Genomic DNA, 27,899 nt, shown 5'->3' with positions numbered 1-27,899 from the left:
TCTCGATCATTTTACAAAACAAGTGCATAAAATGTGTTCGTGAGATTTCTCAATAAATTTAGGCCATCTGCTCTTTCATCTAGATCATTTGAGTTGATTTTTCGAGCAATCATGTCCATGATGAATTGAAGACCTTTCTAGCATGATTTTATATGGAAGTTCGAGTTTTGTTTTGCCCCTTGATTTTCTTCTTGTACTTGGGATCTAGCACTCAAAGTACCTCGTTGACGAAATTCGGCCTTGCCAAGCAAAGAGTGTTGAAATACCCACCAAAGTTGTTCTGAAATAAAGTCCCTGAGTAGAATTCTAAATTCCGTCCCAACCCTCATTAGTGCTTTTCTTAGCCTTGACTTGGTGCTTCTTGGGTTGTGTCCTCATCTACAATCAAAATACCACGACTTTCCCGGAGTATTTGACCCATGTATCTACGATGGGCATCTTTGGAATCTTCTCGCATAAGTGACATGAACGAGGTGTAACCCATGAGAAGCACACTCGGGTGAGCATACCACTTCTGTACTTTCTCCAAACAATCAAGTACAAGCATGATATCTCCATTTGGTAATACCTCTGAGGAGGAATTACCGACTTTTTGATTGTAGATTCTATCTTGATAGGTTTTTCGACCATGGATTTGATAAACTGGGACCGGAAATTGCCACTTAATGATCTACTTATACCATTTGTAGAGTGTATAAAAGATATTGTATTCCCTTGAGTTTATTCAATAGTTCATCATACATTATATACAATTCGATATTCCTAGGTTAGCTGTCAAATCCCATCAATCATGGGATGTCAATCAATACTAGCTAAATATGGGAGATGCAATCCCGTATAACAGTAAACATATTAGGCTAAACTAGGGAACAATACAAACATAATTATTTACAAGAATAAGCAATATTCTATTGGCATATTCTAATACACCCCCTCAGTCGAAGCGGGAGGTGAACCGACATTGAGACTGGACCGAAAGTCGTTGAACAGAATTTTTGGCAGTCCTTTGGTAAATATATCGGCATACTGATATCGTGATGGAACATGACGGACTTTGACTTCATTGAGCGCCACTTTTTACCGGACAAAATGGATATCTAATTCAATATGCTTTCTTCTTTGATGGTTAACCGGGTTGCCTGATAAGTAAATAGCGGACACATTATCACAAAAGACAATGGTGGCACGTTTTATAGGACACTGTAACTCGAGTAGCAGATTTCGGAGCCAGCACGACTCAGCCACGGCGTTTGCAAGGCCACGATACTCGGCCTCGGAACTAGACCGTGAGACAGTTGGTTGTCGTTTTGACGACCATGAAATTAAATTATTACCAAGGTAGACACAATACCCGGAGGTGGAACGACGGGAGTCGGGACACCCTCCCCAGTCAGCGTCGGTGTATGCGGTGAGGGAACCGGTGTTCGAAGGACTGAGGTGTAGGCCGTAATGAGTCATTCCTTGGAGGTAGCGGATAATTCGTTTCAGTGCACCGAAGTGTTCCTCACGCGGATCGTGCATAAACAAGCAAATTTGCTGCACTGCGTAGGAAATATCAGGACGGGTAAAAGTTAAGTACTGTAACGCACCTGCGAGACTCCGATACAGCGCTGGGTCAGAGAACGGTTGGCCGCCAGTAGCACTAAGTTTGGCCTGAGTGTCGACAGGCGTGAGTGCGGGTTTGCAGGATGACATATTGGCTCTAGCAATTATTTCTTGAGCATATTTGGATTGGTGCAGGAACAATCCCCTGGAGTGCCGCACCGCTGCAATTCCCAAGAAGAAATTCAGGGGACCCAAGTCGGTCCTTGAGAATTCGGATTTGAGCAGGGACATAATTTTTACCCGGAGTGAATCAGACGATGTAGCAAGGATAATATCATCGACATACAATAGAAGATAGGCTAGCTGATCGGTATTATTGTATATAAAAAGGGAATTATCTGACTTGCTTTGAGTGAACCCAATTGTAGAGACATAGGTTGCAAAACATTGATACCATGCCCGCGGCGCTTGTTTAAGACCGTATAATGATTTCTTTAACAGGCACACATGGTCGGGTTGCAAAGGGTCTCAAAAACCGGGTGGTTGATGCATATATACCGTCTCGGCAAGATGACCATGGAGGAAGGCATTTTTGACATCAAGTTGATGGATGGACCAATTTTTCGACACGGCCAGACTAAGAACGGTCCGTATAGTAGCGGGCTTAACCACTGGACTAAACGTCTCTTCACAATCAACGCCAACCTGCTGTGACCTGCCATTAACCACAAGACGAGCTTTGTATCGCTCCAAATCACCATTAGCCTTAAACTTATGCTTAAACAACCAAAGACAACGAGTTATATTAACATTCGAAGGTCGAGGCACAAGAACCCAAGTCTCATTCTTGATGAGGGCATCGAATTCGTCTTTCATGGCACGATTCCAATTCGGGTCTTGGAGGGCAGATTTGGGACACTTCGGGATGGGTGATAAGGTTGTGGCACATAAGTCGAACATTTGTTTTGGTTTAAATATTCCGTGTTGGGCTCGAGTTGTCATTTGGGGCGAGGGGACTGGTGGTGTAGGAGGCGTGGGGGGTGTCACACGGGTTGGGGAGGAGGTAGGGGTTGATGTCGGGGTAGATGCAGGGGAGTTAACAGGGGAGTTAACATGGGTAGTATGTGGAGAAGAATTTGGGGTAGGTATGGGCTCGGCTGGGATTGGCATTTGGGCTTGTTTGTGAAGCTGGTGGGCCACATATGGGGAAGGCTCATTTGTGAGGAAGTCAAATGTGGTGTGGGCCGTGGGTTGTAGTCCAGGAAGGGGAAAGACAGTTTCGTCAAAAGTCACATGACGAGCAATAATAATTTTCCGAGTACGAGGATCATAGCACTTGTATCCACGATGAGAAGACGGGTAGCCTAAGAAGACGCATGGGATCGCTCTTGGGGCGAGTTTGTGTATAGTGGTGGGAGGTATACGTGGATAACATAGACATCCGAATGTGCGTAGATGGCTATAGGACGGAGTGCGATGGTAAAGACTCGATGTGGGTGAGGTGAGATTATTGGCCTTGCTAGGGAGTATATTATGGAGGTAAGTGGCCATGGCTAGGGCATGGTGCCACATTGAGGGAGGTAAGTGAGCATGTATGAGGAGGGTTCGGACCATGTTGTTGATGGTTCGGATTTTTCTCTCGGCCTTACCATTTTGTGGGGAAGTGTGCGGGCAAGAGAAGCGAAATAACATTCCGTTTGACCCGAAAAATTTGTGAAAAGGAGAGTTGTTGTACTCTCGACCATTGTCACATTGTAATGTCTTAATATGAGAATTAAATTGGGTTTTTATCATGTTGTGAAATTTAGTGAAAATGTCATAAACTTGAGATTTTTGCATAATGGGAAATGTCCATAGGAAATTTGTATGATCATCAAGAAATAGGACGTAGTATCGATGTTGATTCGAGCTTATGACCGGAGATGACCACAAATCTGTATGGATAATATCAAATGGTTGCAATGTTTTAGAAAAAGATTCACTAAAGGGAAGTTTGATATGCTTACCCAATTGACACGAATGACAAAGAGACAATGACCTACGAGAACGACATGAAATGTCGGAGTTATTACATATGGAATTAAAAATGCTAGGACCCGGGTGACCTAAACGTCCGTGCCAAATGTCGGACGAAACAGTTGTGAGTGCGGCTCTTGGTGCAATGGCGGTATGGTGTGTGGGAAGAAGTGGGTAGAGATCCCTGATACCCGTCGTTGTGAGTACCAAAAATAATATTTATAATTTCCTATTAAGACTAACCTAGGCTAGTGGTAACAGGGTCGAACCACAGAGAGGCGGGGGAGTTATAGTTGCTTTTGTTTTGAGTCTATCGGTATGATTGTGGGGGTTTTGGTTTGAGTTGATTCTAAAACTAATAACATAAAATAAATAAATAAGTAAAAGTAAATAAGGATGTAAACAACGATGAAAGGAATGCTAAGACGGTCGGTTCACTATAGCTGCGATGACACATAATCCTAGGTAAGTCCGAAATACAGTCGTGTAGGATGGGTAAAACAAGTCCTTTCGGTCCAAGTTAACTAGTAGCTCCTTTCGGCCTATGCTACCAGTCCCTAAGTCTCACTAATACTAGCTCTCGCCCTGAAAAGTGATTCTTAAAGCCTAAATTACATTATCTCTCGATCTCAGCAATTTAGTCGTCTTAATTCGTTAATTAATGCCCTTCCCTATCTCTCGATCTATGGGTCGGTCAAAACTAAGCATCTAACAAGTCTCCTCTCGGTCTCATTGCTAAATATTGCACTTAACGAATCAAACAATGCTAATCAAACACGAAGTCAGTCGATCGACCAGCTACCCCGATCGATCGACTAATCGCTCGATCGATCGACTAGTTAAGCCAGTCGATCGACCAAGCCCTAATGCGGGGTCACCTATTCTAATGCCATCTACGCCATAGATCCCCTACATCTTAGCAATGGTGATTTAGCTACTCATGATATTGACAATAACAGCAATAAACTTAACTAACAAAGCGATCGAATTCATACTTGAATTAATTAAATAAATAATTAACATAAATGATAAATTGGCTTTGGGATCCTATCTAGCAATTCTAAACTACGGAAGAATTAAAGTAATGAAATTTAACAAAGAAAACAGAAGAATACCGTACGAAGAACTGAAGAGGAAAGAACCCAAGCTTTATGCGAAAAGTAAATTTTATTATCGAAAGCTAAACTAAACTAATGAATCATAATCAAAAGGTAGGCAGGGGTTACGTTTAAATAAGAGAGTCACGTAAAACCCTACTCGAAAACCTAATTACAATTGGGCTTCTAATCTCGATCTTTTATTTTGCGTCGTCAGACCGTTGTTGTCGATCGACCATAAGCATCAGTCGATCGACTAAGTAGCAGTGAACAGTAGCTACTGGAACCCGTGGGGTGGTCGATCGACCACTTGGGCGATCGATCGACCAAGAGTCTTTGTCTGAGAATAGCATTCTGACGATTCCTGCAGCGCGCACCGATCTTAAAACAGCTGCCATTTCTTCGTTACTTGGTCAAATCAGGCGTTCTATGTGGCGTTGGAAAGCTAAGAGGATAAGCTTTCACCTCCAATTGGAATCACTTGATTATCTGCTATAAAACTCGAGATATGGCCATCTGAATGGGGCTGCAATATCGTGAAATGCTTCTTTGCTCGTTAAACTCGTACGCACCCTTTCTTTTGCTATCTTTAGGCCTTGAAACGCGCACCAAGCTCATTCCTCGAGTCAATACTTTATGTCAAATGCAATGTTAATTACTTAGGGACGGATTCGGCTCGATTTCCGCTCAATTCTTCATATTTCTGCAATAATAGACAAAAACACGAAAGTAGAGGAAAATAGGGAAATAATGGCATATATTGCACATTTGAGCTCTGAAATGCGTGTGGAATAGAGTGTGAAACATCATATTTTAGACACGCATCAAATCTCCCCAAACCAAACCTTGCTTGTCCCCAAGCAAGAACTAGACTCGATCCTAAAACCTAATGGAACGAGTTCAATCTCAGAGCGAAATGCAACATGTAAAGCCTAAACCAATTTAATGCAACTACTAACAATCAATTAGCAATATGAATCATGCAAACGAGTTATGTAGTCGTCAAAAACTGCTGAACCATCAACTATAGAGACTTATCAAATTGAAATCTCGCGGGTCGCTCAAATCACTCAATGAGGCACAGGTGAATATATGTAAGATAGAAATAATTAATATTTGTAAAGACTCTCACCTAACTACGACCTATAAGAACATGCCTGCAATCTAATATGAAAATGATCTCTACAACCGTACATATGCATTCCAACCAAACAGATGACCAATGACACATGCCGAGGTAAATATGGATATGTGAGGTAATGGGTAAGAAGGGGCTAAAAAGAATTTGGATATGAGGAGTAATAAGCCAAGCTAGTAACTTCAATCCAAACTATAAGCGAATCCCAACTTCAAACTCAATGTAAATGATACAAGACGGTGCCAATTCAAGGCACAAAGCTCACAACCTCCATAAAAGTTAACTCCCCAAAGAATATAAATGAGAACATGGGAGTGAAAATCACCAAATCGTAATAATTGAAACATGTGATTTTTCGAACTTTCTTTTTCTCGGGCTGCAGTCGATCGACCATGTGGAGCAGTCGTTTCTTTTTTCTTTTCTTTCTTTTTCGAATCATTTTTCTCCTCTTTTTTTTTTCTTTTCTATTTTTTTTCTTCCTTTTTCTTTCATCTTCCCAACATCATCTCAAAATGAGCATATAACCAATTTTGCAATAAAACATTCCCACAAATACAAGTACTAGCTCGGATAAGGTAGGCTAATTTTAGACTGTAGTTTATGGGACAAAAGAGGCTAAATTTGGCTATGAGGGGTTTCATGGGCAAAATGAGAAAAGGGAACCTCTACCACATGTGTCAACAAACCACAAACCGAATGCATACAGGTATTAAGCAGATTAAGTTCATATTTATGCAAATTAATGTGACATGTCTCATAAGGAGCACTAATCACAATCCTAGATAAACTGGTCATGAATGTCACCAGTTATAAGGCTCTAAATCTCAGAATATATAAGTAGCTTGCCAATTTTCAAAGTCAAGTTATCAAGTTCAGCAAGAATGTAACGAAAACTCGTAGATATGCATATGTGATTCTACTAATAACATGTCAATTAAGCAAGGCTTAGGCATAAACAGATGAAAATGCAGAAATCATCATAGAAATACTACCGTTCCGACTCAACCTATATGCTAAAATAAACGTGATATTTTTTGAAATTTTTCAAAAAAATTGAAATTTTTCAATTTTTTTGGATTTTTGATATATGAGAAATGAAACAACAATGCAAAACGAAATGCAAACGTGAATGCAAGCAAATGATATGCGACGCAAAACCCTTCCCCAAACCAAATCGCACAATGTCCCCATTGTGCAAAATCATGTAATGAAAGAAAAATGGAAAACGGGAATTTGCGTTAAATAAAGAAATAAGACATGAAGTGAAAACCGGGAACTCACAAGACTTTAAGCGCAAAGAAAGGAAACCTCCCCAAACCAAGCGTGAGCTAGGAGGTTTTGATAGCTAATGATGCTACCAATAAATACCTGAAAAGACAAACAAATACCACGCATAAAATCGAGAAAGACAATAACGAAGCGGTATTATGTGCATAGAAGAAATAAATAAAATGACGGAAGATAAAGTGGGGTAGAAAACTCCCTTAATTCCGCAAATCGACCAAACATAGCAGGAGAGAGGTCGTGAATAGGTACAGCAGTGCAGGGTGGTCGATCGACCACACCACTCAGTCGATCGACCAAGTGAACAGGAACAGAAGCTCCTGGAAACCACGGACGTCGATCGACCAACCGGACCGGCCGATCGATCGAAAAATCTTTGTAACTTCTTATTTCTTCGTATTTGCTCAATTTCTTGAGCTAATTAGGTCTAAAAACCTGCAAGTGCACAATAATACGCGCCCAAAATCGCGCAAAACCCAAAATAAAGTCTAAAGTTTATAAAAATCCTAAGCAAACCAAACTAAGCGAAGTCTCGCGCACACAAAAAACGATAAATAGTCTAAAGCAGTAAAGTAGATCAACGGAAACTGCGAAAAATCTCCGACCAAGGCTTCTGCCTACATGAAGTAGCTTCCGCAGTGCTCATCTCAGAAGCTGGACTCCACTCTACTCCGACTGGGATGCTCAACGGATCATCTCTAGCATCTTCCCAAGCATGGCCATCATCTCCCAGCTCCTCACACTCAAGATCCGACTCTTTGACTGGCTCTTTCTTCTTGGGCTCCTCATCTGGCTCCTCGTCAGTGCCATAGCTCGGACATCCCAGACCGCCTCTCTGAACAATGGGCTCCTTCACAGTTGGAGCAGTGAGCGGTTCTTCCTTCCCCAAACCATTTCCTGCAATATCCAAAACAGAAGAATCTTCCTCCAATTTGCTCCCAATCTGGGGCGGAGGTGTCATAACAGGAATAGGTACAGGTAAGGAAGTGGGAATGTCAGAAAGCACAAAATAAGATTTCTTTTCAGAAATCATATTACAGGTCATGGGCCACATGGGGTCTTTCTTCCTAGGGGACTGGGCAAACATAATAGAGTGCTTCCCTACCTTAAATTTCAAAGTTCTTTCTCCCACATCAATTATTGCACCAGCAGTGTGCAAAAACGGTCTTCCCAAAATAATTGGGGTGTTGACATCTTCAGGAATATCCAAAACAACAAAGTCAACAGGAAAAAAGAACTTTTCAATTTGAACAGGCACATTCTCTAAGACCCCTACTGGCTGAACTGCAGAACGGTCACCATTTGCTGATCATGTCGGTAATGGCAAATCTAGTCAATCTCAACTTCTTAGCCAGACTCAAAGGCATAACACCGACACTAGCCCCTAAATCACATAATGCCTTCTCGATTGAGAAGGTACCAATATTGCAGGGGACCTGAAAAACTACTACGGGTCGACGGTTTATGAGTAGCAAAGTGTGAGTTAAGTACGAACTAGACTCTTGATTAAATGCACCGACTCCACAACATTCAAAGACCTCTTCTTAGCTAGCAATTGTTTCATGAACTTCATATATGCAGGTATTTGATTAACTAGCTCTAAGAAAGGAATTTGCACGTTAAGACTACGCACGACATCTTTAAATTTATCAAATGTTACCTCATCTTTGGTCGGCACTAGTCTCTCTGGATAAGGGGCTGTCAGAAGTAGCTTTGCCCTCTCTTCTAGGTCTCTCACACTGGCATCAGTGGACTTAGGCTGAAAATCCACTACTTTGTTGTAACTTGACCCTTCCTCAGACCGTCTCAGATATGAACCATTGACCGTCGTAGGGTCATACCTTGGGAATCGACCCATCAGCATTTGGGTCTTGCCTCAATGATTTCGGAGTCGTCTCATCCCGAAACAAGAAATCCCTCAAGTTATCTGGCATTGGAGGGCGAATTGCCTCATCATCAGCAGCATCATAGGTCGATCGACCAGTGTGGTCGATCGATCGAATGATTTCTTCTTTTCCAGAATGAACAGAGAGATCAGAAGGTATCACTGAGGATCGCGGAGTGGTCGATCGACTAGGTGATGCAGTCGATCGACCGGAATCACTGCTGTCCGTCTTCTTCTCACTCTTTTTCTTCTTTCCTTTTGCAGCATCCTTCTTAGGTCCATCAAGAGCGGACCCGCTCCTCAGCGTCATTGCATGTACGGTCTCAATACGCTGATTCAGAGAGTCAAATTGACTCGGTGTCGCAGCTGCATTCTTGTCTAATGTAGCAATTTGAGATATCAGCTGCGTGATTAAGGCCCGGTTTGCCGCATTACTCTTCTGTACCTCCACCATAAGCGTTTGCACTAGACTTGTCAACTCAAGAACTTCGTTTTTCAACTCTTCTTTGTGACGGAGTGGATGGTAATGGGGCTTCATAAGGAGGCTCATATGGTTGCTGCGGTGAAGTAAGAGCGTAATTATACGAGTTGTCGAGCTGAAGTTGATGGAAAGCAAACATCTTCTCCTTAGGGTGCCTGCATGCCTCAGACGTGTGTCCAACTCCGCCGCATCTCTCACAAAACAGCACCTGATGCTCATGAGAACGGAACATGAGTGGATTCTCCTGCAGTACTGCAAAAAGACAACACTAAAGAAGAAGGTAAGAACTGCCTCAAGGTACTCGGTCTTCCCTTGAGGCGAAAAAACAGACTAAAATAAAGAACAACTAAAACTAGCGCTGCCTCCCCGGCAACGGCGCCAAAATTTGATACCCGTCGTTGTGAGTACCAAAAATAATATTTATAATTTCCTATTAAGACTAACCTAGGCTAGTGGTAACAGGGTCGAACCACAGAGAGGCGGGGGAGTTATAGTTGCTTTTGTTTGATCTATCGGTAATTGATTGTGGGGGTTTTGGTTTGAGTTGATTCTAAAACTAATAACATAAAATAAATAAATAAGTAAAAGTAAATAAGGATGTAAACAACGATGAAAGGAATGGTAAGACGGTCGGTTCACTATAGCTGCGATGACACATAATCCTAGGTAAGTCCGAAATACAGTCGTGTAGGATGGGTAAAACAAGTCCTTTCGGTCCAAGTTAACTAGTAGCTCCTTTCGGCCTATGCTACCAGTCCCTAAGTCTCACTAATACTAGCTCTCGCCCTGAAAAGTGATTCTTAAAGCCTAAATTACATTATCTCTCGATCTCAGCAATTTAGTCGTCTTAATTCGTTAATTAATGCCCTTCCCTATCTCTCGATCTATGGGTCGGTCAAAACTAAGCATCTAACAAGTCTCCTCTCGGTCTCATTGCTAAATATTGCACTTAACGAATCAAACAATGCTAATCAAACACGAAGTCAGTCGATCGACCAGCTACCCCAGTCGATCGACTAACCGGCTCAGTCGATCGACTAGTTAAGCCAGTCGATCGACCAAGCCCTAATGCGGGGTCACCTATTCTAATGCCATCTACGCCATAGATCCCCTACATCTTAGCAATGGTGATTTAGCTACTCATGATATTGACAATAACAACAATAAACTTAACTAACAAAGCGATCGAATTCATACTTGAATTAATTAAATAAATAATTAACATAAATGATAAATTGGCTTTGGGATCCTATCTAGCAATTCTAAACTACGGAAGAATTAAAGTAATGAAATTTAACAAAGAAAACAGAAGAATACCGTACGAAGAACTGAAGAGGAAAGAACCCAAGCTTTATGCGAAAAGTAAATTTTATTATCGAAAGCTAAACTAAACTAATGAATCATAATCAAAAGGTAGGCAGGGGTTACGTTTAAATAAGAGAGTCACGTAAAACCCTACTCGAAAACCTAATTACAATTGGGCTTCTAATCTCGATCTTTTATTTTGCGTCAGACCCGTTGTTCAGTCGATCGACCATAAGCATCAGTCGATCGACTAAGTAGCAGTGAACAGTAGCTACTGGAACCCGTGGGGTGGTCGATCGACCACTTGGGCCAGTCGATCGACCAAGAGTCTTTGTATGAGAATAGCATTCGACGATTCCGCAGCAGCGCACCGATCTTAAAACAGCTGCCATTTCTTCGTTACTTGGTCAAATCAGGCGTTCTATGTGGCGTTGGAAAGCTAAGAGGATAAGCTTTCACCTCCAATTGGAATCACTTGATTATCTGCTATAAAACTCGAGATATGGCCATCTGAATGGGGCTGCAATATCGTGAAATGCTTCTTTGCTCGTTAAACTCGTACGCACCCTTTCTTTTGCTATCTTTAGGCCTTGAAACGCGCACCAAGCTCATTCCTCGAGTCAATACTTTATGTCAAATGCAATGTTAATTACTTAGGGACGGATTCGGCTCGATTTCCGCTCAATTCTTCATATTTCTGCAATAATAGACAAAAACACGAAAGTAGAGGAAAATAGGGAAATAATGGCATATATTGCACATTTGAGCTCTGAAATGCGTGTGGAATAGAGTGTGAAACATCATATTTTAGACACGCATCAATCCCCCGTGCTATTACTTCTCAGGAGCGGCGTCCCCGTCTTGAGATCCTTCACGGTAAAACCAAATGGATCAAATTCAACGGAAACAAAATTATCAACTGTAAATTTGCGAACAGAAATTAGATTTTTAATAAGGTGAGGAACATGCAGCACGTTTTTCAAGTGTATAGATTTGTTAGGGAAGGGAGACGTAGTATTACCAATACCCCGAATCGGAATCATATTACCATTACCGACTACAATTGCACGATTGCCACTCAAAGGAGAATAAGAAACGAGATTACCGTTGTTTGAGTTCATGTGAGACGACGCCCCGGTGTCCATATAATAGTTGTCGTCGGGTTGTTGAAGATTAAGCGATTGCATGACCGTCGCCAAGTCTGTCGGGACCAACGCCCCTGGTGGCATGCCGAACACGCCTGATTGTGCAAGAAAAGCTTGCTGAGGTCGAGGACCGAGGATGCCAGGTGCATTATTTGCGGCAGAAGGAGTCCAGCCCGAAGTAGGATAGGGACATGGCGGTGCGGTCCATCCCTGTTGAGAAGTTGCAGGCCATTGTGCAAGGGGAACCCACACCTAGTTTGAAGAGGAGGACGCGGATGGCGTCTGTTGACGGCCTGACTGTCTGTTAGAACCACCAGTGTTGCCGCCCCCTTGGTTCTTGCCTCGATAATTTCCTTTATGATGGCGATTCCCCTTCCCCTTATAATTATTATTGGAGTTAGAGGAATTACCACCATTGTTGGATGTGTGTGCAGGTTTAGAATTAGAAGAGGTAGCAACAAGAAGAGCATTTTCAGATGGTGTACTAGCAGCCTTGGCTTGTCGAGCTTCTTCCATGGTGAGCATGGAGCGGGCTTTGTAGAAAGACGGGAGCGGGTCAGTTTGTTGAATGAAAGTGGCCACACTGTCATAACCTTCAGATAAATGGGTCACAAGTTGGAGCACTAGACGGTTCTCGGGCACCGGAGATCCGACATTTGATAATTGGTCAGCAATCATCTTCAATGCTTGGAAATAGGCCGAGACATTGGGATAATTATCCATATGGATATTGCTGAATTGTTGTTCCAAAGTGACGGTACGAGAGTTTTGATTCTCGCAGAATATATCCTTGAGACGATCCCAAGTTTGCTGAGCCGTCGCACCGGGTTCAAGGATGGTATGTAGGAGATCAATGGATATAGTGCTATAGATCCATTGTTTTACGATGGCATCGAGACGGTCCCAATCGGCATCCTTCTTGAGAACCGCATCTTTTGGAGGAGCAATGTGGTCAAGAACGTCAAAGGCACGAGTGGTATTAAGGAAGAGCTCGGCCCATGAAGCATAATGTACGTTTTCGATTTCGAGAATGATGGGTACATAGTTTTTGATATTCGAAACCGAATAGGCAGGGGAGAAGGATGGTTTGGAGGATTGGCCATCGTTAGTCATGGTGAAGGGATAGAGAAAGGGATAGAGAAAGGGTATTTCGATTTGAAGGAGATGTAGCGGAAGTAGAGGATCGAAGGACTCTGATACCATAAAAGATATTGTATTCCCTTGAGTTTATTCAATAGTTCATCATACAATATATACAATTCGATATTCCTAGGTTAGCTGTCAAATCCCATCAATCATGGGATGTCAATCAATACTAGCTAAATATGGGAGATGCAATCCCGTATAACAGTAAACATATTAGGCTAAACTAGGGAACAATACAAACATAATTATTTACAAGAATAAGCAATATTCTATTGGCATATTCTAATAGTGTAGTCTTAGGAGCAAGAACTAAGGGTTTCTTTCCGGGGAACATCTTCAAGTAATTAATAAGAAAGGTGATGATCAGAAGGGTTTTCTCTGCACCAGGAGAATTAGAAATTATACAAGCACCAACTTTTTTGCCTGATGGTTCCATTTCCGAAGGTATCAAAGACCCGACAAGGTTTCTCCATAGGAACTCGAAAGCCTTCTTTTGATGATCATGTAACTTTTTCCTTATACTTGGGATTATGCCCCACACGTTGTCATTATCATTTGGTTCAGACATGAAAGTGTCTGAAAAACCAGGATTATGGTACTATGGTAGACAAGACTAGTACATGCTTCTTCGTCAAGCAAATTTTGCTCTGTATCATCCTTTTCACCTTTGTGATCTGCTCGTTCATGTTTTGCGGAAAATCCTGTTGGTCGCATCTGAAATTAAGAAAAAATAAAATTAAAGAGAAAAAAGCAAGTCTTATGAATTGGTCGCATTACATCAGGTTTAAACATGTGAGATAAGCTGATACACACAAATTTGCAATATAAGACGGTCTCATGATAAGAGTATTATGAGACTGATAAAAAATGAGGTGGTTATTACTTCACTTCCTACATTGAATAGTGGTAGATGTAATTGGGACGATCCTATATTAAAAATAGCATGGTAGTATCTCAAGAGACTCCTAGAAAAAGAGAGATCATGAAATTAAAGCTGTTAAGTTGTCTTACAAACTCTGGTGAAACGACTCTGATTTCAGTGATCACATATACGCGCAACCGACAAAGAACCCCGATTTCATTATCTATTATGTACACATGCTTACAACGCCGTTAAAAAAACTTTTCCATCGGGTGACTATCTTTGGCCTTTGAGTTCTACACATTTCCGTTTCAGGATGTTAGCAAAAGCTGCCAACAATTAGCACATAGCGACCTCACTTATTCTCAACTATAAATCACTCACAATACAAGTTGACTATTTTTCAAGTAAACTATAAGGTGAAATTCGTTGCTATCACTGGAAAACGGTCTTAACCAAACAATTGATGGAAAAGAGTCACAGTTTAAAGAAGATTCGATACCTCCTCATCTAGATAATAAGCCGATGCCAAACAAAGTTCCATTTCTCTGAACACATTTCAGTTTCCGACTATTCTTCTTCTTCCTCAAGGGTGTGGCAGCTTCCTCAGCAGCCTTCTTTCATACATAGATGACGCACCTTGGAGATTTTTCCAAGCATCAGTAAGAATTGGATGTTTGTTCTGTATAGTCAGCTGTATGTTCTTCGTGTAAGTTGATATAAGGTCTTTGTATATGTTTTGGTAATTTTTGCCGAATTTAGGTTATGCGAGGTCAATGCGGTCTTACTCGTTGTATGTTTGTGGAATAGCTATGTTAATGCTAAATAAAGAAATAAAGTATGTAAATAGAAGTTGACACGTGAGATTTGGTGACGCGGAAAACCCAATGTGGGAACAACCGCGGGAAGGGACGACACCCTTCCAAGTATTGCACTAGCTTGTTAATGAGAGAACGAGTACAATGGAGACGGTATGTAAATTTAGCTAGCACAATATGTCGTGTGTATGCGTGAGATCTTGAATGTCCTTTCTCGTTTGCTCCCTTGGCTATTTATAGGGTAAGAACCCTAGATATGTCCTACCTCGTTTATGGTAAGGAATATTACTCCTATCACAACTCTTTCCAAAACGACTCTTCCTCCTCCATTCTCCCTAATCTTCCTGAATTCTCCCTAAGATCTCCCTGAAGGCTTTCTAAAACGCGGACTTGCTTTATCATCAGGCCTTCCCTTCGCTGCATTCTCCTTGGCCCAACTCCTTAGACAGATACCACCTGCCTTTGGGCTTCCCGTGATTTGTCCTACCTCCGCGGCCCAATTCTTTAAACAGAATTAAGTGGGCTCATCCCTTATTAGTCTAAAGTGCGTATTTTAGCCTAAACAGTTTGCCCCTAATTCCTTGTGAGATACGTCTCGTGGCGTCGAATAAGGAATTACGTACACATATTTTTCAAAAAGACCCGCGCCGTCTTTTACACTCCTTCCTGTGTACTCATCATTCCCCCTATCCCTTCTTTCCCTCATTTATCACGCTCCCTTACCTCTCTCCTCCTTTATAATCTCAACTCCCTTCCCCACTTCATTAATTTCAAAGAATTTAAAACCCTCCTACCTACTCAAAAAACCCTTCTTCTCCCTTCTAATCCTTCGCCGGATTCCGACCCTCTTGCCGTCGTTCTTCCCCAGGTAATTCTCTCTTGCCGTCTTTTTTGATTCTTTATTTTCTCCTTTCTCTTTATTCCAAGCATGGGTAAAACCCGTCACACTGCTTCGACTTCCGCCCCAATCGACCAAAACCCAGACCCCGTCTTCCCTTCCCGAAATATTTTCGTTCACCTCCATGACTGCAATTCTTCTTTGACTACCGCCGATATCCCCTTGATTAAGGGTTTGCTTGGTCTCGGCGATGGGGTTGATATTGCTTTCCTGGAGCTGGGTCAAAAGGCGGATGCCATCCGGCCGGGATGGGTCTGCTTTTACCTTTATCCGTTTAGGTATGACCTTCGTTTTCCTTTCCCAAAACTTATGCAAGACTTCCTTTACACCAACAACTTTGCCATGGCACAAATTTATGCCAACATTTGGAGGGTTCTCCTCTACTCTCTGACCGCTAGCCAGAACACCGGTAGCTCTATCTTCTTGGGTGATCTGGCCCATATGTACGATATCAGGTCTCTGGGAAGAGGCCAATTTTCCTTCCGGGGCTCTGGTGAGACCTCATTCAGGCACGTGTCAAAATCCAGGGATGAGAAGTGGTTTGAGGACTTCTTCTATGTGAGGAAGGCTTCTATCCAGCCGCATGCTGGCTACATCTTCGAGAAATGGGTTGTTACTTCGAGTAAGTGGCTCTCCTGACGCCAGATTTGTTCATCTTAATGCTTACTGGCTTACTTTGTTGCTTTAATGTAGGTCCCTGCCACCTGACTCGTCTGGGCGACCCAATATCTGCTCGCAACAAGCTATTCTGCATCCCCCAGTCTGAGAGAAAATTCCCTGACCTGCTGCCCGGCTTCTCACCTGCCTCCTCTTCCAATCCACAACAATCAGCCCACAACATGTCCTCTGGTAAGCCACTTCATGCTATCTTTGCTTGTATGTAATCTTGCTGCCTATCTGGTGCTTCTGACATTTGAAATTTTGGCTGCCTGCAGGTTCAAAAGTTGACCCTTTGGAGGCCATCCTCCAGAGTGCTAAAAGAAAGAGATCTTCTGCGAGCCCTGACGTAGCTTCTGCCTCTAAGAGGAGTGCCCCTGTTGCTTCCTTCCAGTCTCCCTCTACCCCCTCCAGCGCTGCTCGTCCTGAGCCCCTAGAAGTCAGGCCGTTGTCCCGTCATCCTCATACCTCACCTGCTAGTCCTTCTGCTGCTGCTAGTGGCGGCATTATTGCCCATTTCCCTGATGGTTTTGGAGACGTTGACAAGGTGCCCTACTGGCCTGAAATCGACCAGATTCTCTTCCCTTCCCTGGTGGAGGCTTTCTCAGAATTTCCCCAGAGGAGATGGCTGAAAATGATGTGCACAACGCTTTTGTGGAGAGCGTCCTTCCTCCTTTACCTATTCTGAACTATTCATATCCATCCTGCTAACTCTTCTTTTTCTGCCTTCAGGCCTTTCAGTCAGCCCTCTACAACAGAAAGATGATCAACGTGGTACAGACCACCAGTCGTGCTACCAATGCCAAGAGCCAGGAGCTGATGGGGACTATTGCTGAGTTGGAGCAACATAGTTCTGACTTGAGGGGACGGGTGGTGGAGCTGAAAGCTGAGCTTGCTGGCACCAAGAAGAAGCTAAAGGAGGGAGCTGACCAGCTAGCGCACACCCAGGAAGTCTGCACTACCTTCTCTGACTCTCTCAAACTCTCTAACGAGAGGATCAGCGAGCTGATCTCCCTGGCCACCAATATTGTTTCCTATGCTACCTGGCGGGGAAAAATCAGTGGGATGCGTGTTGCACTTGATGAGCCTCCAACCCTGCAAGCTATTGAGGAGGAGGAAAGGCAGCTGGAGATCCTGTACCCGGTTCAACCTGATTTGAGCGTCCTGATGCCTGAAGTTGGCGAGGTGAATTCTCCTGTAATGGCAGAGCAGGTAGCTGCCGGAGATGCTGGCTCGTTTCAGGAGGCTACTATTGCTGAGGGAGCACAGGAGGCCGCTGTTGCCGAGGGCGTGCAAGCAGGTCCTGTACCTGAAATGGGGAGTCAGCAGAAGAAGGCAGAGGAGGTGCCTGAAGTGGAGGTCATCAATGTGACCTAAAGTTAAATTCTTTTATTTTCGAACTTTTTTTTATGGTGGTCTGACCCTGTGCGGTGCAGACTTGTAAATGTTTTTTAAACATTTCGTTTTGTGTTTGTCCGTTGTGGTGACGGCTGACTGAACTTGGGGCCGCTTTTGGCCGAATTTTGAAATGCCCCTTGCCTTAGTTTGGCAAGCTTTATCATATCTTTTGTGTTTTGTTTTTTACTTATGTACTTAGCTTAGGAAGCTATCGTGTCAACCTGCTGGCTGATTTAGGCTAGTCGTGTCAGCCTGAAAAGACTGATTTAGACTCAGCTAGCTGCCGTGTCAGCCTGCTGGCTGATTTAGGCTTATGCCGCATTTAGGGTGACGTGGCCGTGTCAACCTTTAAGGCTGATTTAGACCAGTCGTGTTAGTCTGAAAAGACTGATTTAGACTCAGCTAGCTGCCGTGTCAGTCTGATGACTGATTTAGGCGTATGCCGCACTTGACTACTTAACCTTGTTCATAACGCAAGATGTGTTCATCATATTTAAAGCCAACGAGGGCGTACCTTAGACAAGTTTATCGTCATTCTAGGACCGATGGAACGTTGCAGGATTCTGGTAGCTCAGAGATCCCTGCGCTCCATGTATGTGTGCATGCATGCTGGGGCCCTGATTAATTGCGTTGATTGCGAGCTACGTCCAGGGGGTGGTATCCGGGGTAGCTGGATAAGCTTTCAGCTGTCAGCCAGGCTCCCTTTCGTATGTTCCACAGGCCGCCTGATGAGGGTACTCCTAATGGAGAAATGTAGGTTAGGCATGTTGGAGTGCCACGTGCCTTGTCACCCCGCGTTTGCAGTTGACAGTCCTAGTAGTTACCCTTTCAATGTACCATAGATGTTAGAATACAGAGCGATGCATTTAGAGAAGCCTGAAAATAGAAATCCTACCAGAGCGATGTGAAGTACCTGATGCCATCTCATGGGGTGCCAGAGCAATTGTGGTCCTAGGAAGCTTACAGACCACACAACTCCAATAACAGTTTTTAAAGAAATAAAAGAAAGAAAATCACACAAAATTGGTAGTATGCCTACTACCATTTTTTTTTCTTCTTTTTTTTTGGCTTTCTTAATACACTACTCTGTACACTAAACTCTACTTATTATAAAAAATGATACCTCTTCAGGTGAAGTATGTTCCATGGTTTGTGTATGATTTGACCATCCATGGTCATTAATCTGTATGCACCATGGTCAACAACGCCTTCTACCTGGTATGGTCCTTCCCATTTATAGGCGAATTTGCCTGCCTTACGATTCTTTGTGTTTTAGAACACTTCACGGAGAACCAGGTCTCCTACCTCCAGGAGCCTGACTTTTACATTCTTGTTGTAGCTTCTGGCGACTGACTGCTTGTAGGCAGCCAGACGTATTTTTGCACTTGCTCGCAGCTCCTCTACCGTGTCCAAGCTCCTGGCCATCTCTGCATTGTTCTGTTCCCCTGTCATACATCCATACCTGTGAGTTGGAACTAGAACTTCTGATGGAATGGCTGCTTCTGCGCCAAACACCACGCTGAAGGGTGTCTGGCCTGTTGCCGTCTTTGGGGTCGTCATATCTGACCATAGCACTAGTGGCAATTCATCTGCCCACTTTCCTCCTAACTCCTGTAGCCTCCTTCTCAAGTTGTCCATGATGATTTTATTACTGGATTCAGCTTGCCCGTTGGACTTTGGAGTCCTAGGTGTTGATTTTTTCAGGGTGATGTTCCATCTGGCACAGTATCCCTCGGCATCGTTTGAGATGAATTGTGATCCGTTGTCACATATGATTTCTGATGGGATACCAAACCTGCAGATGATATTACGCTTAATGAAAGAGATGACCTGTTTGTCTTTTACCTCTGTGAATGCTTCTGCTTCTATCCATTTGGAGAAATAGTCTGTCATTGCTAGCATCCATATTCTGTTTTCTGTGGCTCTAGGCAGAGGACCCACTATATCCATCCCTCATGTCATGAACAGCCAGAGAGAAATGATGGGATGCAGGGGCTCTGCTGGCTGGTGGATCATGAGCACTGATCGATGGCAGGCGTCACACTTGCGGGGCTATTCTGCCGAGTCTGCCCTTATTGTGGGCCAGAAGTAGCCTTGTATGAGGGCTTTGTTTGACAGACTCCTGCTCCCTGCATGGTTTCCACACTCGTCACTGTGGAGGGCATGCAACACAGTCTGTGCTTCTTGCTTATCCAGGCACCGTAGGTAGGGTCCTGCCAATGATTTCCTGAAAAGCACATCGTCAATTAATATGAACCTGGAGGCTTTCATTTTAAAACCTCTTATCTCCTTCTTGTCATATGGCAGCTTGCCGTGCTGCAGCCAATCTAGGTATGGCGTCCACCAATCCCAGTCGTCTGTCTGATCAGTTGGCTGATCGTCGGGCTGGGCAACTGTTTGGCCATCCGACTGATTATCCGGCTGAGCAGTCGCCGGGTCATTTGTGGTTGACTAAACTGCTTCCACGTCTTGCTGGTCTTCCAGTTCTCCTCTGTCCACCTCTTCTAGTTTCTGGATAGAAGGTTCCAGCATATGCGCGATGGGGATGTTGGATAGTTCAGCTGGCTTGAAGGTTGCCCCCAGAGTTGCTAGGGGATCTGCTTCCACATTTTGGTCTCTGGGGATCTGCTTGAGCTTGCAATCTTTGAATTTCTATTTCAGCTCCTTCGCCACTTTTAAGTAGACGATCATTTTTGAGTCCCTGGCTATGAATTCATCGTTCACATGGTTAACTATTAGCAAAGAGTCACTGAATATTTGTAGGTTCCTGACTCCCAACTCCAGGGCTAGCTGCATTCCTAGTATTAAGGCTTCGTATTCTGTTTCATTGTTAGTTGCCTTAAACTCACATCTTACTGCTTGTGCTATCAGATCTCCCTGCGGTGAACGCATGATTAGCCCTACACCTGCCCCCTTTGGTTGGAGGCTCCATCGATGTGCATCTGCCAGACTTCTGCTTCCTTGTTTCCTTTGAGGGTTAGGATCTCTTCGTCTACCAGATTCTGAATAGCTGGGCTGAAGTCTGACACAAAGTCTGCCAGCGCTTGTGATTTTATTGCTGTTCTTGGATCATAGTAGACCGGCTTTTGCTCCTTGTCCTGCTCTCTAACCAGAACTGCGCTTACTGCTACCTCTGTGACAACTAGATATAGGTACAATGGTTCTCCTTGCTCCGGTTTTGATAGTAGTGGCGGGGTGCTGAGGTAGTGCTTCAGCTCCCGAATGCCTTCTCGTGTTCTCGCAGTCCACTCAAACTTCTCGTCTCTTTCTTAATATATCGTAGAATAGTCGCATTTGTCCGAAGATCTTGAGATGAACTCGCTCAAAGTCGCCACTTTTCAGCTAGTCTTTGTACATCCTTTGGTTTTTCGGTGACTCAGGTACATGTCTGACCTTAATCGCTCGATCTTGGCTTCAATTCCTCTTTGGATAACAATGTAGCCTAAGAATCTGCCGGAGGAAACTCCAAAGGTGCACTTAGACGGGTTTAGCTTCATTTTGTATTTTCTAAGGATGCTGAATGTTTCTGCCAGATGCTGCATGTGGTCCGTAGCCTTCTCTGATTTCACCACCATATCGTCAATATATACCTCCATGGTTCTTCCTATTTGTTCGTTGAACATACGGTTGACCAGCCTTTGATATGTGGACGCTGCATTTTTCAGGCCGAAGGGCATGACATTGTAACAGTATATTCCTCTTTCAGACATGAACGCTGTCTTCTCTTGGTCTGCAGGATCCATCGTGATTTGATTGTAGCTACTCCAAGCATCCAGGAATGTCAACATCTCGTGTCCAGCTGTTGCAACCACCATTGCGTCAATGTGTGGTAGTGGGAAGGGATCCTTAGGACATGCCTTGTTGAGGTCCGTGAAGTCCACGCACACCTTCCACTTTCCATTGTTCTTTGGCACTACCACCACGTTTGACAGCCACTCTGGGTACTTTACCTCTCTTATCTTGTTTGCCGCTAGCAGGCTATCTACCTCCTGGTTGATCACCTTATTTCTTTCAGCTGCGAACTTTCTTCTCCTCTGCTGGACGGGCTTGCATTTTGGGTCCACACTGAGTTTGTGTGTTATGATAGACGGATATATTCCTATCATGTCGTCATGGGACAATGCAAAACAATCCATGTTGGCTTGTAAGAATTCAATTAGGTGTTGTCTGAGGTCTCCCGTGCATCCTGCCCCTATTAACACGGTTCTAGATGGGTGCAGCTTGTCTAGTGATCTGATCCAATTCCTCGGCTAGAGGCTCAACGTATTCATCCTGGACATGCTGCTTCTGTAATTGCTATGCTGGGGGACTGGCTGTGCATTTCAACGCTTTCTTGTAGCAGCCTCTAGCTTCCTCCTGGTCTCCTCGCACTGTTTCTACTCCCTATGGTGTGGGAAATTTTATGCATTGGTGATATGTTGAGGGAACTGCCTTCATTAGGTGCAACCATGGCCTTCCAAGAATGACGTTGTAGGTAAAGGGTCCATCTATGACCAAGTACCTTACATGTTTGTTGACTCCTCCCACGTAGGTTGGGATTACTATCTCACCCAACGAGTTGGCTGTCTCTCCACTGAACCCTACCAGCGGGATGGTTTTCTTCTGCATATCCTTCTCGCTGAACCCCATGTTTTCTATGGTTTTTTGGATGATCAAGTTGACCGAGCTACCAGTATCCACCAGGACCTTTTTGACTGTGCAGTTGGCCATTGACAGAGTTATGATGAGTGTGTCGTGATGTTCTTGCTCGTCACGTATATCTCCTTCGTCGAAAGCAACCGCAAGTAGATCACTATGAGAAATTCTACAAGAAGTTTCTGGTCTGTCTCCCTTAGTCTCGGTAGCACGCCTTTTGACTGCTGAATATGTTAGCCCACTTATGTCTGAGCCGCTTGTTATCACGTTTATTATCTTGGTGCATTTAGGTGGAGTTGCAGGTTTTGTGGAGCCTACCTTATCCTGCTGCTTGCCGTCACGTGGTAATAGGTGGCTCAGTTCTCCCTGCTCATATAGGCATCTGATCTCCCTGCGTAATGTGTAACATTCCTCTGTGTTATGCCCAATGTCACGATAGAACTCACATTTTTTCTTACTGTCCTTTCGTCATGCCTGTCCCTCTACTGGTGGCCTGGGCCATCTTACCCCATCTCCCATCTCTCTGAGTGCTTTCAGGATTCCTCCGACGCCAGTTGTGAATCCGGATTCTGCCAGTGTGGGGAGTTGCTGATTCTCTTCCATGTTGTCAACTCTGTTGACTCCCCTACCATATGGCATGTATCTCTCATCCTTCTTGCTAGTGGGTTGCTTTCTACCTGACTTTTCCATGGCTGATGTACTGGATACGCTTGGTGTATTTGGTATGCTGGCTCTGGCCAGGATATCTTCTTCCAATCTGATTGCAGCTGCTGCTTTCTCTTGCACCACCTCAAAACTATGACAAGGGTGCATAGTTAGCTGCTTGAATAGGTCAGATTCATGGTGTAGGCCTCTCCTGAAGGCTTCCACTGCTGTCGACACGTCACACTCCCGTACTGTCACCTTCTCATTGTTGAATCTAGTGTTGTATTCTCCAATAGTCTCTTCAGCTCCCTGAACAATTCTGTACAAGTCTCCTGCATGCTTCTGCGGCTTCCGGCTGCTTGCAAATAGCTGAGTGAATGCGTTTACCAGGTCGGCAAACGTGGATATTGACTTGTTAGGCAAGCTTACGAACCATCGGAGTGCTGGTCCCGACAGTGTGGATGCAAACCCCTTCCACATACATGCTTCTTTTACTTGTCCTACAACCGTTACCGTCATCATTTTCTGCTTGTACTGGCTCATGTGGTCAAAGGGATCTGTCGTGCCATCAAAGAGAGGCATGTTTGGATTGGTGAATCCCTTTAGCATGGCAACGATGGATATGGCATCCACGAACGGCGAGTCAGCTTAACTGTCGCGTGCCGCCTTTTCGAGTGGAGGTGGCAATCCTGGGACCCTACTCAGCATCTCTCTTAACTCCAGGTACTGCTGGTTGGTCAGGTTTTCAGAGACCTGGATTCGTCTGTCTGCTATCTGTTGACTTGGAGCACTTCTTCCATGTCTGAACTCTTGAAGGTTCTGGTGTGGCGTGGTAGCTAATGGGGTTGATGTCACGAGCGTTCCTTGATGCCAGCTTACCTGCGGGCTACCTGCGGATCCTGCACCAGGTGTCTGGTTAGTTACCACGAGATTATCAACTGGGAGATTACCTGGTTGTGCCTCCACGCGGCCGGGTACCGGGCCGCCCACTCAGTGTGAGGTATCCTAACCCTTGTGGGGTTATCCTTTCTCCTGCTGACACTGCCGTTAGATCTAGTCTTGTTACCAGCTCGGCTGGTATCTGCTGAGGTTGATTCCTGCTACCTGATGCCCCCTGGGTAAGATCTACTACCGGGGCCCGACCTTCATTCCCCGTGCTGGCTGGAATGCTGGTCTGCTGCTTCAGAAAGTCTATCTGCGTCCAAAGTTCCCTGTCCCTCTTCTTTGCTTCAGCTTCTGCCTTTCTCTGGTCTTCTCGCATATCTTCCATTAGTTTTTGAAGGTTCTCCATGCCACTAAGCAAGGTTTGTGTTGGGTTGGCAGGTGGAGTAAGGCCTGAACTTGTTGTACTCCTGTCTGATCTGGGTTGGGCCGCCACAGCAGGAGTTCTGGGAGGTATAGTGGTTTTGCCACAGGTGTGGTTCTTGGGGTGTGTCCGGGGGCCTGAGTTTGTGCTGCCGATGCTGGATTCTGAATTGGGTTTGGTGGTATCGACGACTGACCGCTTCCTGACACAGCTGCTGATGCTTGTTTATCCATTATATGACTGAGTTAATCAATGATTGACGACCACAATGACCCACGGTGGGCGCCAAACTATTTTGGTAATTTTTGCCAAATTTAGGTTATGCGAGGTCAATGCGGTCGTACTCGTTGTATGTTTGTGGAATAGCTATGTTAATGCTAAATAAAGAAATAAAGTATGTAAATAGAAGTTGACACGTGAGATTTGGTGACACGGAAAACCCAATGTGGGAACAACCGCGGGAAGGGACGGCACCCTTCCAAGTATTGCACTAGCTTGTTAATGAGAGAACGAGTACAATGGAGACAATATGTAAATTTAGCTAGCACAATATGTCGTCTGTATGCGTGAGATGTTGAATGTCCTTTCTCGTTTGCTCCCTTGGCTATTTATAGGGTAAGAACCCTAGATATGTCCTACCTCGTTTATGGTAAGAAATATTACTCCTATCACAACTCTTTCCATAACGAGTCTTCCTCCTCCATTCTCCCTAATCTCCCTGAATTCTCCCTAAGATCTCCCTGAAGGCTTTACAAAACGCGGACTTGCTTTATCATCAGGCCTTCCCTTCGCTGCATTCTCCTTGGCTCAACTCCTTAGACGGATGCCACCTGCCTTTGGGCTTCCCGTGATTTTTCCTACCTCCGCGGCCCAATTCTTTAAACAGAATTAAGTGGGCTCATCCCTTATTAGGCTAAAGTGCGGATTTTAGCCCAAACAGTATACATCAATATCCAAGGTTTTCTTTGAACTACCTTTGGTCTTGTCCAAGGCCTTGTGTCTTCTAGAAGCTCTAGACATAGGATGATGATACCTTTTCACCGGGTATTTGGAAGGCTTTGCACCATATCGAGACCCGCCACCAAAATCTTCCAATTCGGATATATTTTTTGTTCTCGTGGCTCTACTTACTCAGACTCTTCTCTTATAAAACTTCAAAGGGACATTATCATCGTCGGCATTGAGCCTATTTGGACGAATTTCAGCTTGAAGATCGCTTTGTTCCCGTGGCATCCAACTGTTTTCTTCTGACACGGGAACAATAGCAAGCTAAGTCTTATCATCTTTCTTACTTTGTACTCTCTTACTCTCTTTCTCGCTTTAGGAACTTTTTACTCTTTCGTCCTCTCTTCCGCACTGTACAAACCTTTCACAAGCTTCTCATCTTTTGCCTCAGGACCAATTCTAGAAAGAAGATAATTATCCTCGGAATATATCTCCACAACGTTATTATCGAAGCCTTGCTCGAGATTGTCTAGGAGCATGCCATCTGTCTCATCATCATTGGCTAGGATAATTGCCCAATCATCATCCATATCCAGTCTCTTCCATCCTATTCGAAGACCAGTTGTAACACCCCGTCTTTGGTGGACCTATCCTTAGACTCGAGAGTAGGCGGGAGTGTGGCCATGCTTTAGGTGGGGACCTGATCAGTCTCGTACGTGTTAGGTGGATCGCATCCGGGTTTCCGAAGGTCTTGGTGATAGTTGGTAGACCTCGGGGATAACTAGCCGGGTGGTGGGTAGTCCGTGGTGCGGGTCTGTCAACCCCACGCACCGGCATTCGACCCTGGAGATGAGTGGACAAATTTTGTTTTAAACGTGCTTATGTCACCACGGTAAACCGGGGTAATAAATGTAAGCCCCCTTGTATCGATGGGATTGGCGATATATGATTATCATACATGTTTCAACTATTGGTCATATAGTGGGGACGTGTACGGTAATTGGCCGGTATATCGTGATAAAATGTTACTAAAAACAATACGGCATTGGAAAATTTATTTACTTTCTCAAAATTTATGTGTTTAAAGTATGGATGTATGATTCTGTTATGATTGTTTACGTTATGTTTTAGTTGTTTAAAGAAGTTAATCTACCCACCTGACGTTTGTTGTTTTCTTTATAAAATTTTTACAAAATTTTAAAAAAACGTCAGGTTTATCAGATTTGTGGAGACCGAACATTCCCGAGACAGATGAAGCTAAAGATGGGTTTTAGATATATTTTTATTAGAAAGTGTTGTAAATTGTTAGAAACAATTGTAATATTTAATATTCTTTATGTTTGGGTTAGTAGAGAATAGTAATGACTCGGATATGTAATGTATCTTCCGTTGTTTCCTATTTTCGACTTATTAAATAAAGTCCTGAAAATCCGGTTTGTTACAGTTGGTATCAGAGCATGGATTTTCTGGTTGGTGTTAAAATCGCCATATTTTAACATTGGCTTTAAAATTTTGTGCTCCCCGGTTCATGGAAACGAGTCATCTATTTTCTAGGATCATAGGGAAAATGACTAGATCACCGAAAATGAAAAGTATTGGGTAAAAAGGGTAGAAATACTAAAGACCGGCCTAGCTTTAGGGACCCGTAGTTTTTGTTTTTCGCTATTTATGGTTGACTTGTGTGTTTTATTTCGTAATGTATAATTGGTAGCTATTGGTGGTCTTACCTTTATAACTACTAACCAAATAATTGATATGTAACTTCAACTAACTTTGTCACTATGGAGACCGTGTTATTATTAAGACTGCTGGGATGAATGAAGATCGCGTAGCTGCATTTGATGGATACCACCTCGTTATACTAAAGATTCGTTATAATATTATTTTTACATATATCTCCCTCGGTTTTTCTTTACGCCACCCTGTTTTCAAATTCGCATCACATAATTCCTTTTGAGTTTTAACATTATAATAATATCGTATAAACTCTTTATTTGTTAAGTGTTAACAAGAAAAATTTTGTTCTCTTGATTTCCTTTCACTTAAGTTATAAAAATTCTTGTACTATTGCTCCCTTGAAAAATAAAATAAAATTTTACATAAATTAGTGTTGAAATTTGTTTACTCTTTTATCTAGCCAGTTGTTTATTTAAAATTCGTATCTCGATTTTATTCAAATACTTTTACAAGGCGTTTATATTCTTTTAATTTCCTAAGTTCATTTCATACTCCCGAAAGTCATTTTAACATGATTTCCAAACTCAAAATTTGTGAAATATTTTCTCATTTAAAACTCAGGGTTAATTTGTCAAATCATATTTTACCCTTTATATGGAGTCGTTATATTAGATTTTACTTGTATATTCTCTTTTGGCTTTTCTTTGCGCTATCCTCTCAAATTGGTATCGAATTGTTTCTTTTTATCATGATGTCTTTATAATTCTAATTTGGTCACAACAAATTTACGTTCTCTTGATTTCTCTCAGCTCATACCGATTTCAAAATTCTTTTAATATTGCTCACTTTGTAAAAATTATATTTTGGCAAAAAGTAGTCTACTATAATTATTTATATCTTTGTCTAACTAGTTGGTTCCATTTAAACTCTTAATTTCACAAATACCTTTTTACCTACAAACTTGGTCCGACATTATAACATTTTATATAAAGATTTATATATCCGTGCCCTCTTGT

General features: G+C 43.3%; 1 pseudogene; it reads right to left on the bottom strand.

The window, feature by feature from the left end:
- Positions 1–11: 11 nt before the first annotated feature.
- On the bottom strand, positions 12–26,043 carry LOC141642819 (SNF2 domain-containing protein CLASSY 2-like; annotated as a pseudogene).
- Positions 26,044–27,899: the final 1,856 nt, after the last annotated feature.

Source organism: Silene latifolia, chromosome 1 (assembly GCF_048544455.1).
Source record: "Silene latifolia isolate original U9 population chromosome 1, ASM4854445v1, whole genome shotgun sequence".
NCBI lineage: Eukaryota > Viridiplantae > Streptophyta > Magnoliopsida > Caryophyllales > Caryophyllaceae > Silene > Silene latifolia.
Note: the sequence above shows the minus strand (reverse complement) of the source record. Positions and strands in the feature narration are given on the sequence as shown.